A 7078-nucleotide genomic window follows, 5' to 3' on the forward strand; every position below is an offset into this window, starting at 1 on the left:
TTTCCCATTCATCACAGACTTTATAGTTTTCTGAAGCATGCTGTGAGCTTGCTTGTGTGCTGCAAGACCCAAACTTTCCTTTTTATTTAAATCCTTGTGACCTAGTCTCAGGTGCATCTACTCTCTAGAATCTGGGAGGCATCTGGAACACCCAGTTTCAGCAACAAAAGTCAGGTTACAGGATGAGTATCAGGGAGAGGGTTTTCTCTACTGAGAGTTTCCTCTACAAAGAGATCACAGGGGATCCAGCAGTTAGCGTAATGGCTGTGTTGCTGGACTCCCACATAGTCGACCGCGGTTCGTGTCCCGGACCCGGTGACTTAAAACTCACGCCAGGCACGTGTGCGTGTGTGCCCAAGATCCCGAGAGGAGAATGGAGGAGAAGGGATTGCGGCGTGACCATGCCCCCTGGGGGGTGATTTCTCGCTTTCTGTCTCTATGTCTCTCTCTGTCTGTCTGGCGAGCGCACGCGCCCTACAATGAAAATCTCTCAAAAAAAAAAAAAAAAGAGATCACAGGTCACATCATCCTGCATGTTTTTAAACACTCAAAATTAACACTAAGGAATTAAAAAGAAGCATATAATCCATTAGATGACTAGAAATCACTAAGAGGAACAGAAATATGAGAAACCAAGAAAATATATCTCTCCAAAGGCAAGGGGAACACAATTCCTCATCATCTAGAGACAGCACAATGGAACTTGTGGAAATGTCATATAAACATTTCAGAATATTCATAGTGGAAAAACTTAACAAAATACAAGACAAACCAGACAATGAAGTCAAGAAGATGCAAGAGAAGAGAGACAATGAGCTACAAGAGATGAGGAAGTTCTTCCATCATTTGAAAGAAGAAATAGACACTATAAAAAAGAATCAAATGGAGCTGTTAGAGATGAAGGCTCTAATACAGGAAATCAAAACCTTCAAAGAAGGTATTAAAAGCAGATTAGATCATGAAGAAGGTTGAATCTCAGATGTAGAAGACAAAATCTCTGATGTAGAAAGAAACACCAAAAACATAGAGAAAATACCCCCCCAAAATGAGGATAATATACGAGAAATACTAGATTACATTAAATGTCCAAACATATGAATAATTGGTATCCAGGAAAGTGAAGAAGCTAGTAAGGGCATTGAAAATCCATTCCATGAAATCCTGGAAGAAAAGTTTCCAAGCCTAGAGAAACATTAAAAGATAGAGACCCAAGATTTACAAAGGACCTCAAATAGAATCAACCCGAGAAGATCTTCTCTATGGCAAACCATAGCCAGACTCCTCAAAATCACAGACAAAAACAATATACTAAAATTGGCAAGAGAGAAATGTCATTACTAACAATGGTAATCCCATCGGGCTAACATAGGATCTCTCATTGGAAGCAATGCAAGCAAAGAAAGAATGTGAAAAAATATTCAAAATGTTAGAAAAAAATTACAACCAAGATTACTCTATCTGGTAAGATTGTCCTTCATATGGGAAGAAAAAAATGAAAACATTCTCAGATAAACTAAATAAGAAAGATTTTGCCAACACCAGAACAACTCTTCAAGAAGTTCTGAAGTGAGAGCTATACCAATAAAACTAAAGGCAGACAAATAGAAATGAGGGAGGAAAGAACAACCAAGAAAATGTCCAACTTAAAGATAGAGACAGGTCTGAAAATATTGATAAAAATATTGAATGTTAATGGTTTAAATTCTACAATCAAGAGACACAGACTGGTTGAATTGATTAAAAAAATCAGAAACAGTCCATCTGTTGCCTACAAGAAATCCACCTGATGGATAAAGACATGCATAGACTAAAAGTGAAGACTGGAAAAAGATATTACAATCAAATGGAAAACAAAAAACAGAAATTGTGATACTGATTTCAGACAAAAAAGGCTTTAAGAAAAAAACTGTAAAAGGAGTCAAAGAAAAGCATTGCATAGTAGTAAAAGGGCTAATATATCAAGAAGATATAATGATTACTAATATCTATGTGCCCAGGCCAACAGATGGCATGAGATGGCATGGTGGTTAAAGGCACTAGACACCCACATGACTGACCATGATTTGAGTCCTGGACCTGGGGGTTTGCTTTCTCACTTTCTCAATCTCTCTCTCTTCTCTCTCTTTCTTCATTCGGTCCCTCAGTGGTCAAATTAAAATAAATAAAATAAATAAATAAAAAATAATTGTTTAAAAAATTTATTTAAGCACTCAATTCAGGAGCTACCAAATATGTGAAGGAAAGATTGCTAGATCTAAAAGGAGAGATAGAATGTAACACACCAGTTTTTGGTGACCTCAGCACCCCACTATTTCCTTTAGAGAGATCAATGATACAAAAATGAACAAGGAGATTCAGGGCAAATAAAAAACTTAAATCAGGTAGACTTGACAGACACCTATAAAACTTTCCACTCAAAACCTACCAAAGGGAACCAGCAGTTAGTGTAATGGCTATGTCGCTGGACTCCCACATAGTCGACCGCGGTTCGCGTCCCGGACCCGGTGGCTTAAAACTCACGCCAGGCGCATGTGCGTGCGTGCCCAAGATCCCGAGAGGAGAATGGAGGAGACGGGATTGCAGCGTGACCATCCCCCCTGGGGGGTGATTTCTCGCTTTCTGTCTCTCTGCCTCTCTCTGTCTGTCTGGCGAGCGCATGCGCCCTATAGTGGAAAAAAGAAAACCTACTAAAGACACAGTTTTCTCACCTTCGTATAACTTCTAAGACTGACACTGGATAGGGTACAAACCAAACTTTTATAGATACAAAGGCTTAGAAGACATATCCAACATCTTCTCTGACCATGATGCAATTAAACTTGATATTAATTTCAGAAAAAAATCTTAGAAAATAAACAAACACATGGAAATTAAACAAGCTGCTACTGAATGACTTCTCAACTACCAAAGAAATTAAGACAGAAATAAATAGATTTATGGAAACAAATGATAATAAGTACATGAGTTTCCATAATCTATGAGACATCACAAAAGCAGTCCTATGAGGGAAATTCATAGCAATTAGTGCACATTAAAAAAAAAAAAAGATGGAAAGGTGGCAAATAGACGACCTAACTTCATGCCTCAGGAAATTGGTAAAACAACAACAAAAAGGCCCCGGAAAATGCCAGGACAAAAAAAATAATAATAAAGATTCAAGCAGAAATGAATGAAATAGAAAATAAACAAACTATACAGAAAATAAATGAAAACAAAATCTGTTTCTTTGAAAAGATTACCAAGATTGACACACCATTAACTAGACTGACTAAGAAGAAGAAAGGAACCAGAAAAATCAAATTCACAATGAAACAGGCAATATTATTGCAGACATGATAGAAACACAAAACATTAGAGGATACTATGAGCGACTATATGCCAACAAACACGAGAACCTTGATGAGATGGATATATTCCTGGAAACATATAATCTACCCAAAATTGAATGAGGAGGACATAGAAAGCCTGAACAGAAACATAACAGGCAATGAAATTGAATCAGTAGTAAGTAACTTTGCAACAAATATAGTCCAGTCTCTGATGGCTTCTCTTCCTTCCTTCCTTCCTTCCTTCCTTCCTTCCTTCCTTCCTTCCTTCCTTCCTTCCTTTTTCTTTCTTTCTTTCTTTCTTCTTTTCTTTCTTTCTTTCTTTCTTTCTTTCTTTCTTTCTTTCTTTCTTTCTTTCTTTCTTTTTCTTTCTTTCTCATCATAATCTTGTTTATATTACATTGACTCCCATATAACTTTACAGTGTAATACATTTCTTTTTACAGAAAGAATACCATGCATATCAGTCAATACAGATACATTAAGATCCCCATTTCTTCATCCAATAGCTTTTCATTATTTTTCCCGATTTTTATTATTATTATTATTCCATTTATTTTTTTAAGCAATCAATCACCATTTCTCATTTTGCTTGTAAAGATTTTACCCAACATTAAATACTTCTCAGACCAATCCAGTTGAGAGTACTATACATGTCATCATCAACAGGTAATAAACCATATCTTTGTCCTACTAATGTCATGCCTCTCTATGTGTTCTCTTGCTATCTTTCTCTATACTCTTCTCTTCTCTCGCCCCATTCCACATTGTTCTATCCTTTTTAACTATTTTCACTGCTTTTATGCCCTCCAATATTTCGATCTCTACCACAGAGTGTGGATAGTCGGTATATATTAAATGGATATATACAATATCTTTCTTTCATATCTTGGCTTACTTCACTCAGTAATAGATCCTCCATATACAACTGATGGCTTCACTTCTGAATTCTTTAGAACTTTTAAAGAAGAGTTAAGTCCCCTTCTACTAAAATTATTTCTAAAGTCCCAAAAACAAGGAATCCTCCCAATTCCTTTTATGAAGCCTCCATCATCCTCATCCCAAAAGCATATAAAGACATGAAAAGGAAGGAAAACTACAGGCTAATATTTCTGATGAATATAGATGCAAAAATCCTCAACAAGATACTAGCAAATTCTATACAACAACATATAAAGAAGATTATTCATCACAACCATGTGGGCTTTATTCCAGAAATGAAAGGGTGGTTCAGCATATGCAAAACCATATATGGAATACACCATATCAACATAAAGAAAGATAAAATCCATACGATCATTTCAATCAGTGTAGAAAAAGCATTTGACAAAACACAACATCCCTTCATGATTAAGACTCTTGGCAAAATTTTCATAGAAAGGTCATTTCTCAACACAACAAATGCCATATATGAAAAACCTATAGCTAATGTCATACTAAAAACTCATCTAAGACAAAGATGCCCACTTTCTCCACCCCTTTTTGATATTGTGCTGGAAGTCCTAGCCAATGCAATTAGGAAAGAGAATAATGTAAAAGGCGTCTGAACAGGGAAAGACTTGAAAATACCTTTATTTGCTTTTGACATGGTGGTATATATACAAGACCCAAAGGTATCCATGAAAAAAAAAATTCTTGAAGTAATAAATTTAAATAGCAAAGTGGCATAATACAAAATCAACATCCAAAAATCTATAGCATTTCTTTTTTAGAATTATTTTATTTAAGTTTATTTATTTTTTAAATTTGACCAGATGGGGAGAGGGGAGAAAGAGAGAGAGAAAGAGAGAGAGAGAGAGAGAGTGAAAGCAGTCAGGTCCTGGTCCTGGACTGGAACTGTAGTCAGCAATGTGGGCGTCCAATGCCCTCAAGAGCCATGCCACCTGCCAGCCCCAATCTACAGCATTTCTATGTAAGAACAACAAGATGACTGAGTTATAACTCAGAAACAGACACATGAACCAGTGGAACATAATAGAGACAGGAGAAATAAACCTCAAGACATAGAGCCAACTGATTTTTGGCAAATGGCATCAGTTAGTCCAGTAGGAAAAATAAAACCTCTTTAGAAAATGGTGCTGGAAATACTGGGTATTCACCTGCAGAAAGATGAATGTGGACACGTATCTATCACCATTAACAAAAATCAACTCAAAATAGATCAAAGATCTAAACCTAAAACCTCAAATTGTCAAATGACTGGTTGAAAACACTGGAGAATCTCTGGGAGGGTAGGCAAAGACTTCTTAAATAAGAATCCCAAAGCACAGTCAATAAACCTCAAAATAGATAAGTGAGATTACATCAGATTAAAAAGTTTCTGTATGGCAAAAGACACACTAATTAGTCTGAATTAACAGCCCTCAGAGTGGGAAAATATTTTTGTAAATTATGCTTCAGATAAGGGACTGATAACCAGAATACATAGGGAACTCAAGCAGTTTGCCCACACACACAAAAAAAGATAAACCCAAATAAAAGAAATATGAGCTGAAAAACAATTCTCTAAGGAAGACATATGAACAGCCATAAAGCATATAAATAATACTCAACACAACTCATCATAACGGAGACACAAATCAAAAACATATGGGATACCACCTAACCCTAGTCAGAATAGATTAGATTTAAAAAATAATGATAAATGTTGGTGAGGCTGTCGTGGAAAGGCATCTCTCCTGCACTGTTGGTGGGAATGTAAATTGGTCCAGCCACTGTGGATAACAATACGGAGGTTCCTCAATGATCTACAAATAGAACTACCATATGATACAGAAATTCCACTCTTTTGTATCTACCCAAAGGATAGAAGAACATTCAGTCAGAAAAGTGATTGCAAGTATATTTTTATTGCAACAGTATTCACAGTTGCTGAGACACGGGAACCGACCAATATGTCCATCAATAGAGGAATGAATTGAAAAATGTGGCACATATACACTATGAAATACTACTCACCCATAAAAATTAATGAGACCTTGGCATTTGATAGAAAGTGGAGAATATGGAAGATTTACTGCTAAGTGATGCAAACCAGACTAAGAAAGAGAGACACTGTATGTCTCCACTTAATATATACTGGATGTCCATACTCTTTCAGTGGAAACTGAAAGATTAGAGGGTATAGAAGCATGGAAAATGGTTATGGACTGTGGAGATAGTGTGGGTAGAGGGTGGGGTATGGAGGAGATTGAGAGAAAAGGAATCAAGAAGAGAAATAGAGAGGCAAAGCATTTAAGGGACACAGGAATAGAGAATTTTCTGTTAATGATAATGTGTATATCTTCAGCTGAAATGATGCAAAATGTATTCATTTTGGGTAAATTCATTTTACAAGCTGTAGTATTGTACAGTAATTGAATGCATAAAATACATTAAAATAAAAAACATAAATGCAAAGATGTCATTAATTCTCTACAGGGTATGGCTCATACCTTTAATTGAAACTTTCATTACTATGCTGACCAGAAAAAAGAATAACAAACAAACAAAAGCCACAAGAGAAACTATCAATGAACACATGACTCTCCATACTCTTTGAGACCCAGCAAAAGCACTGTCAAGAGGAAATTTTGTAGCCATTGATGAACACAAGAAAATAATTAAAAGGGGGAAATAAATAACTTATTGATGAATCTTAAGGAACTGGAAAAGCAATAACACAAAAGCCTCCAAATTACCAAAAGAACAGAAACACTAAATATTAGAGCAGAAATAAAAGAAATCTAGAAGAAATGATAAAAAAAAAAATC

The sequence above is a fragment of the Tupaia chinensis genome, unplaced genomic scaffold, assembly GCF_000334495.1.
Source record: "Tupaia chinensis unplaced genomic scaffold, TupChi_1.0 Scaffold146567_1, whole genome shotgun sequence".
NCBI classification, from domain to species: Eukaryota; Metazoa; Chordata; class Mammalia; order Scandentia; family Tupaiidae; genus Tupaia; species Tupaia belangeri.